Source organism: Capricornis sumatraensis, chromosome 2 (assembly GCF_032405125.1).
Source record: "Capricornis sumatraensis isolate serow.1 chromosome 2, serow.2, whole genome shotgun sequence".
Classification (NCBI taxonomy): domain Eukaryota; kingdom Metazoa; phylum Chordata; class Mammalia; order Artiodactyla; family Bovidae; genus Capricornis; species Capricornis sumatraensis.
The window spans coordinates 204046245-204060996 of record NC_091070.1 but is presented as its reverse complement, the minus strand read 5'-3'; positions in this window follow the sequence as shown (position 1 = coordinate 204060996).

Here is a 14752-nt window from a genome sequence, read left to right as displayed (position 1 = left end):
GAACAGACCTGGAGGAATCATGCTCTCTGACTTTAGACTACACTACAAAGCTGCAGTAATCAAAATAGTATGGTATAGGCACAAAAATACACACATGGATCAATAGAACAGCATACAGAGCCCAGAAACAAACCCATGCACTTATGGCCAATTAATCTACAACAAAGGAGATAAGAATATACAATGGAGGAAGGACAGTGTCTTCAATAATTTATGCTGGGAATACTGGACGGCTACATGTAAAACAATGAAATTAGAACACTCCCTAACACTATACACAAAAATAAACTCAAAATGGATTAAATGCCTAAATATAAGACCAAAATCCTTAAAACTCCTAGAAGAAAACATGAGCATAACAAGTTTGACATAAATTGTAACAACTTTTTTGATCTGTCTCCTAAAGCAAAGGAAATGAAAGTAACACAAAAGTGGAAAATTATTAAAATCTTTTGCATAGCAAAGGAAATCATCAACAAAATCAAAAGACATAGGAGAAGAATTAAAGATTTTAAAATTAAAAAAATTAAAAAAAAATAAAACAACAACAACAACAAAAGACATAGGAGAAAATATTTGCAAATGACATGTTCAATAAAAGGTTAATATAAAAAATATACAAACAGTTCATGTACTCAGTATCAAAAAACCAAACAATCCAGTTGAAAAATGGGCAGAATACCTGAATAGACATTTTTCCAAAGAAGATACACAGATGACCACCAGGCACATGAAAAGATGCTCAACATCGTTAATCATAAGTTCAGTTCGATTCAGTTGCTCGGTCATTTCCAACTCTTTGAGACTCCATGGACTGTAGCACTCCAGGCTTCCCTGTCTATCACCAGCTCCCACAGTCTGCTCAAACTCATGTCCGTTGAGTAGGTGATGTCATCCAACCCTCTCATCCTCTGTTGTCTCCTTCTCCTCCTGCCTTCAATCTTTCCCAGCATCAGGGTCTTTTCAAATGAGTCAGTTCTTTGCATCGGGTGGCCAAAGTATTGAGCTTCAGCTTCAGCATCAGTCCTTCCAATGAATATTGAGGACTGATTTCCTTTAGGATGGACTGGTTGGATCTCCTTGCAGTCCAAGGGACTCTCAAGAGTCTTCAACCACAGTTCAAAAGCATCAATCCTTTGGCACTTAGTTTTCTTTATAGTCCAGCTCTCCCATCCATACATGACTACTGGAAAAACCATAGCTTTGACTAGATGGACCTTTGTTGGCAAAGTAATGTCTCTGCTTTTTAATATACTGTCTAGGTGGGTCATGGCTTTTCTTCCAAGGAGTAAGCATCTTTTAATTTTATGGCCACAGTCACCATCTGCAGTGATTTTGGAGCCCCCCAAAATAAAGTCTGACACTGTTTCCACTGTTTCCCCATCTATTTGCCATGAAGCGATGGGACCAGATGCCATGATCTTCGTTTTCTGAATGTTGAGTTTTAAGCCAGCTTTTTCGCTCTCCTCTTTCATTTTCATCAAGTGCAAATTAAAATGACAATGAGATAGCATCTCACATCTGTCAGAATGCCTATCATCAAAAAGACACAAATGTTATTGAGGATGTAGAGCTAAAGGCACCTTTGTACACTGTTTGTAGAAATGTAACTTGGTGCAACCACTGTGGAAAACAATACGGAAGTTTCTCAAAAAGCTAAAAATAAAACCACCACCTGACCCAGCAATTCCACTCCTGGATATACATATTCCAAGAAAATGAAAACACTAATTAAAAAAGAGACATGCACCCCAGTGTTCACAGTGTAATTGTCTACAATTGCCAATTTGGATTTGGACACAACCTAAGAAGGCAGTGGCACTCCACTCCAGTACTCTTGCCTGGAAGATCACATGGATGGAGGAGCCTGGTACGCTGCAGTCCATAGGGCTGCTAAGAGTCAAACACGACTGAGCGACTTTTCTTTCACTTTTCACTTTCATGCATTGGAGAAGGAAATGGCAACCCACTCCAGTGTTCTTGCCTGGAGAATCCTAGGGACGGGGGAGCCTGGTGGGCCGCCGTCTTTGGGGTCGCACAGAGTCGGACACGACTGAAGCGACTTAGCAGCAGCAGCAGCAGTGTAGTGACCATAACAAAAAAAGGAACAGACTCACAAGTATTTAAAACAAACTAGTGGTAATCAGTGGGGAGGGGGCAAACAGAGGTAAGGGATTAAGAGGTATAAATTATAAATAAGCTACATGGATATATTGTACAACACAGGGAATATAGCTAGTATGTTGTAGAAATTATAAATGGAATATAACCTTTAAACATTTTTCACCTGTAACATGTAATATTCTATATCAACTATACTTCAATTTAAAAATTTTTGGAAAGATTTAAGATGGTAAGTTTTATGTTACGTGGGTTTTTAAAATCACAACAAAAAAATAACACAATCTTTGACTCAACAACTGCACTTTTAAGTTATCTTAACTAAATAATCAGAGTGGGTGCTATTCCTAAGAGTAAAAAACCAAAACAACCAAAATATTTATAAATAGAGATTGATTAAGTAAATCACAGGATAACTAAAATGGGATTGTATGCAGCCATTATAGTGACATAGAAGAATATTTAAAAAATGTTTTTAGTATATTAAATATGACAAGTATATTAAATATAAATTTAGTATATTAAATATATAACAGTCACAATATTTGTTTTATCATTTCATTTTATGAAAAAGAGGCTGGATAGAAACACATTAAATTGCATATTCAAATTACTTTGAGTGGCGATTATTTTATCTTCTCTGTGCTTTTCTGTATTTTCCAAATCTTTTTCAATGAACATTTAAACTTCAGCAAGATTTATATATTTTTTTACACTTTTATCACATTGTACAGTTTATAAACTCATATAAACTCTGGATTAGATTATAGCTGGAGGCAGGGCAGGGACCTTTGGAAGGCTTAATAAAGCCAATGGAAACAGACTGGATATATACAGTATTAAGGAGTGGAAAAGCTAAACTGGAAGGTTGGAGAAACAGTGGACCAGTGATAAAAAGTGAAGGTATGATGAGTTGGCTTGGGAAGGGATGAGGAAGAAGATAAATCAGAGGTGTGTGTGTGTGTGTGTGTGTATGTGTGTGTGAGAGAGAGAGACAGACAGAGAGAGAGAAATACAGAGAGAGAGGGACAGCTAGTTTACACTTACAGATGGCGATAGGCAAGAGGTGTCCACTAAGCACAGGGCTCCAGAGAGTCATAGGTGTGGAGGTACTGGTTTGGGATTCTTCATCAGGAAGGTGAAGGCTGGACCCAGGAGGGAGTGAAAGTCCCCTCTCTGTTCTTCAACCATGAATTTATAATTTCTCTCTCTCTCTGTCTCTCAACTATCAACAGAGTCTTGGCCAGTCTACTGATTCCCTGGTTGCTTGAGTCAGTGTTTACATGAATATAACTGTAGAATATTTTTACAGTGTATATTTTATTAATATTTCATTCATTTTATTAAGCAACTTTTTTTTTACCTTGGAGTCAAAAATTGTCAGTTTTTTTTTTTTTCCTTTGTGTAATTATCTATGCATCTACTGGTAATCATTCCATAAATTCTCCATCAGGACTGTAAAATCTTTTAATCTGGTCACAAAAATCCAATATATTTCAACTGTTTTTTTCCCTTGGAGAAAAAAAAAACATTCCTTAGGCTTATCCTCTTCGCACTCCAAGCTGTACTCTTGGCTTTGCTGTCCCACTGTAGTCCTGAGACTTCCCTTAACCGCATTTGGGGACTTCCATCTCCTCTTCTTGCCAAATCCCCTGTCTCCTGGATCTTACTATTTATGGTTTATCCTCTCACTTTGGAGGAGTTCATTCCCCAGTAATTTCCCCAGGACAGTTCCACGGGAGGTAAATTTTTGAAATCTTGCTTGTCTAAAAATGGCTTTATTTTGCTCTCACACTTGATCGACAGTTTGGCGTGGTACAGATTGGAAATCATTTTCCCTCAGAATTTTAAAGGCATTGATCCATTGTTGTCTAGCTTTTCATGTGGCTAGACTCTGAGAAGGCTCCCCACGTGGCACTAGAAGTAAGGAACGCATTTGCCAATGCAGGAGGTGTAAGAGATGCGGGTTTGATCCCCATGTCAGGAAGATGCCCTGGAGGAGGGCATGGCAACCCACTGCAGCATTCTTGCCTGGAGAATCCCATGGACAGAGGGGCCTGGCGGGCTACAGTCCATGGGGTTGCAAAGAGTCAGACATGACTGAAGCAGCTTTGCACGCATGCCGACTCTTGAGAAGTCTGATTTATTCTGATTTCTGTTTTGTTTGTTCACTTGTTTCTAGAAGCTTTTAGGACACATATTTTCCCTGCTTGATCTTTTGAACCTTTATGATGATAAGTAATAACAATGTTAGTCTTTTTCATGCATTACAGTGGGTATTCAGTGGCCCCTTTCAATCAGGAAACATACAGTCTTCAATTCCGGGAAATTTTCATTGTGTTAGATTTCCTCGTTTTTCCCATCATTTTTTTCTCTTATTTTCTATCTCCTGGCTTTGCTTATTCTAACTCTATAAGAGATTTTTCTGAACTTTACCCTCTAGTTTTTCTGTTGAATTTGCTCATTTTTTTGCTATAAAATTTTAATTCCCGGTGTTTTTCCTGGTTCCCTGGCTTTCTTTTTGGTAGCCTCTTGCTTTTGTGTTGTTAATTCAGGATCTTATTTCGTGCTTCTGAGGGTATCAGTTGTTGTTTTCTGCCATTTCCTCCCACTTCTTAGACTGCCTCTGTTTATTTTCGTCCCTGGCTTTCAAGTTGGCTTCCCTGGTGGCTCAGACAGTAAAGCATCTTCTGCCTTCAATGCGGGAGACCCAGGTTCGATCCCTGAGTCGGGAAGATCCCCTGGAGAAGGAAATGGCAACCACTCCAATATTCTTGCCTGGAAAATCCCATGGACTGAGAAGCCTTGTGGGCTACCGTTGATGGTGTCGAAAAGAGTCAGACACGACTGAGCGGCTAACACTTTCATTGGGTATAAAGCACAGTTCTAAGTATTTTACACGTTTTAACTAATTTAATCTTTACACCCAATGAAGGAGTTACCATTCTTATCCTCAATTTACCAATAAGATACAAACTACTGTGGATAGTTCACCAGGCTCCTCAGTCCTCGGGATTCTCCAGGCAAGAATACTGGAGTGGATTGCCATTTCCTTCTCCAGGGGATCTTCCTGGCCCAAGGATCCAACTCGTATCTCTTTTGTCTCTTGAATCTCCTGCGTTGACAGGCAGGTTCTTTACCATTAGTGCCACCTTGGAAGTCCTATAAAATAAATAAGCTACAGTATATATTGTACAACACAAGGAATATAGCCAATATTTTATAATAACTATAAATGGAATATAACCTTTAAAAAAAAGTGTTTGGTTTATTTACTGTTCTGGTGTATGAGGGTGTGGTAAAATTTTTAAAAGTTGATTTTCCTGAAAAAATTACAAAGAAATGTAAAAGATTTTACTAGTAAGGAGAATTCCCTGGCAGTCCAGTGGTTAGAGCTCTGAGCCTTCGCTGCTGGGGGCACGGGTGCCATCCCTGGCTGGGAAACTAAGATCCCATATGCTGGGTGGTGAGGCCAGAAAAAGAAATTTACTAGTAGGGAACCTACAGTAGGTTACGACTCTCACCCAGGTCACACAGCTCAGAAGTGAACCTGAATGTAATCAAACTTCCAGCTTTCCAGTTCAGGAAATCTGAGAAATAGAGAAATACATTAAATGTTACCACAGGAATGTAATTGGCCAAATCCACAATGTGGCCCTTTGTATAAGACAATTTACCAACAATCAAGTGTGTAGGGCAGAGGAATCATTATGGAATAAAGACACTTAAGAAATTTAACCACAAAATACAATGTGTGTTCCTTGTTTGGATCCAAGTTTGAACAACCTGTTATAAAAAGACATGTTTGACATTATTGAAAGCATATGAACATAGACTGGACACCAAATAATATTAAGGGATTGCTTGTGCTTCTTCCAGCCCAGTGTTTCTCATGATGTACTCTGCATATAAGTTAAATAAGCAGGGTGACAATATACAGCCTTGACGGACTCCTTTTCCTATTTGGAACCAGTCTTTTGTTCCATGTCCAGTTCTAACTGTTGCTTCCTGACCTGCATACAGATTTCTCAAGAGGCAGGTAGGTGGTCTGGTATTCCCATCTCTTTCAAAATTTTCCACAGTTTATTGTGATCCACACAGTCAAAGGCTTTGGCATAGTCAACGAAGCAGAAATAGATGTTTTTCTGGAACTCTCTTGCTTTTTAGATGATTCAGTGGATGTTGGCAATTTGATCTCTGGTTCCTCTGCCTTTTCTAAAACCAGCTTATATGCGGAGTACATCATGAAAAGCCCTGGGCTGGAAGAAGCACAAGCTGGAATCAAGATTGCCGGGAGAAATATCAATGACCTCAGATATGCAGATGACACCACCCTTATGACAGAAAGTGAAGAGGAACTAAAAAGCCTCTTGATGAAAGTGAAAGAGGAGAGTGAAAAAGTTGGCTTAAAGCTCAACATTCAGACAACGAAGATCATGGCATCTGGTCCCATCACTTCATGGCAAATAGATGGGAAAACAGTGGAAACAGTGTCAGACTTTATTTTTGGGGGCTCCAAAATTACTGCAGATGGTGACTGCAGCCATGAAATTAAAAGACGCTTACTCCTTGGAAGGAAAATTATGACCAACCTAGATAGCATATTGAAAAGCAGAGACATTACTTTGCCAACAAAGGTCCATCTAGTTAAGGCTATGGTTTTTCCAGTGGTCATATATGGATGTGAGAGTTGGACTGTGAAGAAAGCTGAGTGCCAAAGAATTGATGCTTTTGAACTGTGGTGTTGGAGAAGACTCTTGAGAGTCCCTTGGACTGCAAGGAGATCCAACCAGTCCATTCTAAAGGAGATCAGCCCTGGGTGTTCTTTGGAAGGAATGATGCTAAAGCTGAAACTCCAGTATTCTGGCCACCTCATGCGAAGACTCATTGGAAAAGACTGTGATGCTGGAAGGGATTGGGGGCAGGAGGAGAAGGGGATGACAGAGGATGAGATGGCTGGATGGCATCACTGATTCAATGGACGTGAGTCTGAGCGAACTCCAGGAGTTGGTGATGGACAGGGAGGCCTGGTGTGCTGCGATTCATGGGGTCACAAAGAGTTGGATAGGACTGAATGACTGAAATGAAATGATTGTCAGTTTTGATAGGTATAGTGATGGCATGAAGGGTGTAGTTGTGTGTGTGTGTTAAAAATTGCTGAGAACTCCCAAGAGCTTCAGTTTCTGTGGGATATATTTTTTGAAACTTACCATATTAGAAATTAAAATGGAGATACTTAAATTACAATTATTGCTTCATTTGAAAACAAAAATAATAAACACATTACATGTTAACATGCACGACATATTTTATGAAAACAATTATTTTCTGAAACAAAAAGTTAGTGAGAAAGATGGACTTGTTTTCTGTTTCTGTAAATCTTTTTATGTGTCTGGCTTAGTAGAAGTCAGCTGTATCCTCATACAAGCTACTGCTTTCAATCAGGAAGTTCACGTGCAATTGACCCTTGAACGGCGATGGCTTGAATTGCCCAGGTCCACTTATATGTGGATATTTTTCTTTTTCTTAAAAAAAAATTTTTTTAATTGAAGTAGTTGATTTCCAGGGTTGTATTAGTTTCTAGTATATAGCAGAATGATTCAGTTATATATAGAAATATGTATTTATTATTCTTCTATATTTTTTCCACTATGATTTATTACAGCATATTGACTCTAGGCCCCTGTGCTATATAGTAAGTCCTTGTTGTTTATCTATTTTATTATAGTGTTTTGTATCTGCTAATTCCAAACTCCTTATTTATTCCTTTCTTACCCCCTTTTCCCTTCGTTAACCATAACTTTGTTCTCCCTGTCTGTGATTCTGTTTGTGTTTTGTAAATAAGCTCATTTGTGTCACATTTCCGATTCCACGTATAAGTAGCAACACATGGCATTTGTCTTTCCCTTTCTGACTCACTTCATCTGGTATGATCATCTATAGGTCCATCCTTGTTGCTGCAAGCGGCATCATGTCATTCATTTTAACGGGTGAGTAGTATTCCATTGAGTGTGTGTGTGTGTTCATCTACTTTATCCATTCATCTGTTGATGGACATTTAGGTTGCTTCTATGTCTTGGCTGTTGTAAATAGTGCTGCTTTGAACACTGAGGTGCATATATCTTTTTGAATTACAGTTTTCTCTGGATATGTGCCCAGGAGTGGGATTGCTGGATCATATGGCAACTTTATTTTTCACCTTTTTAAGGAAACTCCAGGCTGTTTTTCATAGTGGCTACACCAGTTTACATTCCCACCAACAGTATAGGAGGGTTCTCTGGAAAAGGAACGTTTCAATCACCTCTTATAATTGTGGATTTTTTTTTCTTTGATGCTAGAAGAAACTTGACAAGTTGCCACTTGTCTTAAAAGTTATTGCCACATAGAATCTAAAACGATACCAGTGAACTTTTCCTATCTTTCCTCACCTGTTTTTATTGAGATATAATTGTATAAGTTTATAATATTGTATAAGTTTGAGGTGTACAATAGGTTGATTTGACACACTTACAGATTGCAATCTGATTACCGTCATAAATGTAGCTACCACCACCAGCACATCACGTGAGATTACCATTTCTCTTTCGTGGTGAGAGTGTTTAAGATCTACTCTTTTGTTGTTCAATCACTAAGTCATGTCTGACTCTTTGAGACTCCAAGGAATGTGACATTCGGGCTTCCCTGACCTTCACTATCTCTCTGAATTTGCTCAAACTCATGTTCATTGAGTCAGTGATGCCATCCAACCATCTCATTCTCTATCGCCCCCTTCTCCTCCTACCCTCAACCTTTCCCAACATCAGAGTCTTTTCCAGTGAGTTGGCTCTTCGCATCAACTGGCCAAAGTATTGGAGCTGCAGCTTCAGTATCAATCCTTCCAGTGAATATCCAGGGTTCATTTCCTTTAGGATTATCTGGTTTGATCTACTCTTTTAGCAACTTTCAAATATATGATATACCAATGAACTTTTCATACTGTTACAGTAAAATACACTAGCTTATCTTGAATTTTATTTTACTCGTGCATGGTTGTCAACGCATGTATCAGTCAATTTGAATTTACTGCTTCACTGAATTGTGCAGATCTTTCAAATGTTGACACATTTCATATTCATTAAAGTCACTAGCAATCTCATCGGGAAAATCTTCTTTTAGTGGGAAACCATTAAGCTCACAGTAGCAGATAAAAGTTTTCCAAACCAAAATATCAAATCTCTTTGGCAACAAATACTGTCAGTTGTTTTCCTTGAAGTGACAAAGTGCCCTTTGTTCCTTTTAGAGAAAACAACTGCCGACTCCCCAAGTCTGAATAATCATACTTTGTCTGTTGGTTATACTTTTTGGTAGGAATGAAGTTCATGAGTAAAGAGCTAGTTCAGCTCACAAGTCATCATTTATGTGCTTTTCCTGGAGAAAGTCATTGTATCTTGATACATAGCAGAACTGCTTAGGTCTACTTCCATTTTGACACACTGAATATTTAAAAGATATGTGCTCAATGGTTGAGCTTCATTAAAATCAGCAACTTCTACTACAGTTTGGTGCCACTTCCTTGATTATACTAAGATGCTGTCAGTTTTACCCATCATTGCTTTTGCTGGTTCAGGGGAAATGTCAACACTTTGAAAAAGACAAATGATGGCTCAGTGAACATGATTGCACAGGGGGCCCCTGAAAGGATCTCAGGGACTCTCAGAATTAATGGATCCACATTGAGAACTGCTGTCCCAGAGAAACTGTTGCAAATATAAACTGGGTAACACAGGTCAAGAATGTTCATAACAGCGCTATTTGTAAAAGCAAAAGCCCAGAAATAACCCTCACTGTTATCAATGAGGAAATGGGCAGACTCTTGGTATACTCATATTAAATACAATGATCTACCACCCACTGGGGCTTCCCAGGTGACGTAGTGGCTAAGGAATCCTCCTGCCATGCAGGAGACGCAAGAGACTTGGGGTCAGTTCCTAGGTTGGGAAGATCTCCTGGAGAAAGAAACGGCAACCTAGTCCAGTATTCTTGCCTGTAAAATTCCATGAACAGAAGAGCCTGGCAGGTTACAGTCCATGGGGTTGCAAAGAATCAGACATGACTGACCACACCCCCCCCCCCACCCCACACACACACCACAGTGTTGGATGAATATAGTAAAGCTCTATCAATCAGTAGGGATCGATTTCACTCTCTTAATTTGTACTCCACAAAATCAGAGTGCAAGATAAATTCTTCAGTGCAAGAGTGTATTTAGGTGGTGATCCCAGGAATCAGAAATGGTGAGTGAGAAGAAAAGGAAGACAAACCGATGAAATGTGCATTACTGAGTTACTGATGATGGCGGGGATCTTCCTTATTCCTGCTGGGAACTCCCTGAGGAATCGTGCAGAATACAGCTTAGAACTGTTCCTCTGGAGATGTGGGGCTGGACCATTTTCCACTGACTTCCATCCCTGATAGCCCAAGCCCCCTTGACCCCCTGGGGCATTAACTTTCCTGAACTTCTAAGCTACTCACAGGCTGAACAGCTTTCTCAAGTTTGAAAAGACTCCCAGTTCGGTAGGCAATGAACTGCTATGGCCTGTGAGGTGGAATGCTGGCAGCTTGCCTGCAAGTCTCACTCAGCTACCCTGAAATTGAGTGGGCTGAGGGGACATGGTGTGAGCAACCATAGGTGCTGCTAGACTCAGAAACTAATGTGCAGTGAAAAAAGGAAATCACAGGAACTCATGTACAATGTGCTCCATCTTTGTAAAGTTCAAAAATACATAACAGTATATAATGCATGGGTAAGAATGCAATTATGTATATTATGAACATATAATTATGGATATTCTGGGAGCAAGATAGGCGGGAAAGGGTTTATCACACATTGGGGGACAGTCAGCAGGGTTGTCAGAAAGCACATGTCAGAGTGCAGTTGGAGATAAAAGTAGCGAGTTAAAGAAGGTGGCTAATTGGGTGTCTGCAACCAGTCTTGAATTTAACTCTGAATTGGAAAGTAAAGAGGAGCAAGCTTTTCAGCATGGGTGTGATAGGAGCAAAACGTATCAAAGCAATCAGCATGCCATTAGCTTGAATGGGAGAAGGAGCTGAGGGGCAGAGGTCCTGTTCCTTACCTGGCACCTGGCGGCACTGGGAGGCTTCCCTGCTTTTAGGAACCTTCTCTTTGCTCTGTTCCTTTATCAGGGGCAGACAGGCAGGGCGTGGCTTGTTGGTGCTTAGGCACAGCTGGAAGAGAGTCTGTGTGGCTGAGGGAGCTCTGGCTGAGAGCCTCAGGCCTTGGAATAAAAGACAAACCTTTCCCAGACCCATCTCCGGAGTCCTTCCTGCTGCTCTGCCTGATGCCTGGTCTCCCTGAACGGGCGGAGGGTGTTTCCAGCTTAGAGACTCCAGTGCAGCCAGTGAGGGACAAAGGGCCAATGCCAAAGGTGGTGAGTCCTCCTCCCTCTCCCCTCTCTTCATTCTTTTCAGTTCTGTGACTTTCTCGGGATCCTCAGGTTCGTTGGAGAAACTCTCTCCTTTCTCCATATTCACAAGAACATTTTAGAGGATAAAATGGGGAAATGAGGAACACAAAAGGGGGCAAGTGACAAGGGGACCCAACGGGTTTTGTCAAAAGACTCTCCTTTAGGTATTACTGTCATCGGTGTTAAGTATGACAGCTAACACTTGCTTAGCCCTTACTCTTAGTCAGGTCCTGGCTGTGTGCTTTCAGACTGAACATCTGTATATATGCAGGCTCTTCTTAAGCTGCTTTGACTTGTCAGGGGAGCTTTGGCTGCATATTTTTTTCTGATTTAGAAGTTTTTGAAATTAAACTGTTTCAAACTTAAGGGTGAATGATTTCCTGTGGGGGAAAATATTTCCAAAATGTGTAATAGAAAAAAAAAATTGTTATTCTGTGAAGAATTATGTTGCTTAAAGAAACCATTTAAGACACAAATGTCCAAATAGAAAAATGGACAAAGTGTAAAGACAGGTAGCTGACAAAATTCAAATGACAAAGGAGTAATCAAAGAAGTACAAATTAAAATGACACATCATTATTTTTAATAAGATGCCATTTTCTTACTTATTAAAATGACAAAGAATAAAAAAATAAAACCCAGTAATGGCAAGATTGTGGAAAAACAATTCCGTACACTTTGGTAAATTGATATGACCTCTATGGAGGGCAATTTGGCAGTGCAAATTAAAAGTCTCATCATTTTAAAGATGGGAAAATCAAGGCCTAAGAGTTTGTGATTTCCTTAAAGTTACAAAGTCACTTAGTTAGAGACCATACTAAGACTAGGACTAAGCCTTATAACCCGAGCTTTAATCCACAGTTAGTTGTAGCAAAGCTTATAATAGAAATGCACTGGGGAAAACCTGAATATTCTATAATATTATTTTTAAAATTATTTTAAATTATTATATTATTTTTAAAACTCTTGCACATTCATGACGGAATACTGAAATTATTAAAAGAATATTTGATGGCATGGAAAAACTACATAATGTGGTTCTTGGTAAAAATGCTGGGTATGAAAAGAACACATACAGTATGTGCTGGGCTTAGTTGCTCAGTCGTGTCTGACTCTTTACAATCCCGTGAACTGCAGCCCACCAGGTTCCTCTGTCTATGGAATTCTCCAGGCAAGAATACTGGAATGGGTTGCCATTCCCTCCTCCAGAGGTTATAGTCCTACTTTAAAAGTTATACACCTACACAGAAAAAATATTTGAAGAACTATATTATCTTCAGGTAAAGGAATTACAGGTAGTTTCACATGTTTTGGTAGTTTTTTTTTTTTTCCTTGTAATATCCAGATTTTCTAAAATAACTAGGATACAAAAAGTAATAAATTTTATTTGATAAAAAAATGTAAAACAGCTGAAATATCATGGGGCTATGCTAGAGGTGAGAAGAGCTGGCTGACCACGGGTGCCTGGCAGGGCAGGGACCACCCATTTCCAGAAGGCAGTGTGAAGGGTTCCCAGAGCCGGAGTGAATTTGAGGCCAAAGGCAAGGGAACTATAGATGGTCAAAAAGCACATGAAAAGATGTTCAACATCAGTAATTGTCAGAGAAATGCAAATCAAAACTACAATGAGGTATCACCTCACACTGGTCAGAATGGCCATTATCCAAAATTTTTTGTACAAACAATACATGCTGGAAAGGATGTGGAGGGAAAGGAACCCTCCTACACTGCTGGCGGGAAGGTAAATTGATAAAGCCGCCTGGAGAACAGTAAGGAGTTTCCTTAAAAAACTAAAAATAGAACTGCCATATGACCCAGCAATCCCAGTCCTGAGCATATACATGAAGAAAACCATAATTCAAAAAGATGCATACACCCCAGTGTTCACTGCAGCAGTGTTTAGTGTAGCCAGGATATGGAAGCAACTTAAATATCCATCAACAAAGAAATGGGTAAAGTTGCACACATGCACACTGGACTATTACTCGGTCATTAAAAAGAATGAAACAATGCCATTTGCAGCAACGTGGATGGACCTGGAGATTGTCATGCTGAGTGAAGTAAGTCAGACAGAGAAAGGCAAATATCACATGATATTGCTTATGGGGGGCACAAATAAATCTATTTACAAAATAGGAATAGAGTCACAGATGTAGGAAACAAACGTACAGGTACCAGAGAGTAAGGATGGGGGAGAGGTAGACTGGAATTGATACATACACACCGTGCGTGTGCGCTCATTCACTCCCGTCGTGGCCGACTCTTTGTGACCTCATGGACTATAGCCCGCCAGGCTCCTCTGTCCATGGGATTCTCTAGGCAAGGACACTGGAGTAGGTTACCATTTCCTTCTCCAGGAGATCTTCCCAACCCAGGGAACAAACCTGGGTCTCCGGCATTGCAGGTAGATTCTTGACTGTCTGAGCCATCAGGAAGCCCATATACACACTGCTGCTGCTAAGTCGCTTCAGTCGTGTCTGACTCTGTGCAGCCCCATAGACGGCAGCCCACCAGGCTCCCCCGTCCCTGGGATTCTCCAGGCAAGAACACTGGAGTGGGTTGCCATTTCCTTCTCCAATATATGAAGGTGAAAAGAGAAAGTGAAGTCGCTCAGTCGTGTCTGACTCTTCGCAACTCCATGGACTGCAGCCTACCAGGCTCCTCTGTCCATGGGATTTTCCAGGCAAGAGTACTGGAGTGGGGTGCCATTGCCTTCTCCAATATACACACTACAGTATATAAAATAGACAACTAATAAGGACCTATTGTATAACATAGGGAACTCTACTCAATATTCTATAATGGCCTACAGGGGAAAAGAATCTTAAAAAGAGTGGACATATGTATATGTACATCTGACTCACTGCTGTATACCTGAAAATGGCACAACATTATAAATGAGCTATACGCCAATAACATTTTTTTTTAAAAAACTAGGGGAGATAGTAAGAAGAGAGGACTTTTAGTTCCTTAAAGTAGGATGGATACAAGAAAAAATTAAAATCACATGTATAGCAATGAAAACAATACTCTTTTACATATAGCAATTTGGGGACTTGGTGACTTACAGCAAAGGTAACATCTAGACAGCTGATGATGGCAAATTCTTCCTCACCATCTGTTCACCCTTTTATTTTTTCAGTCTTTTTCTTCTACCTTGTCTCCCC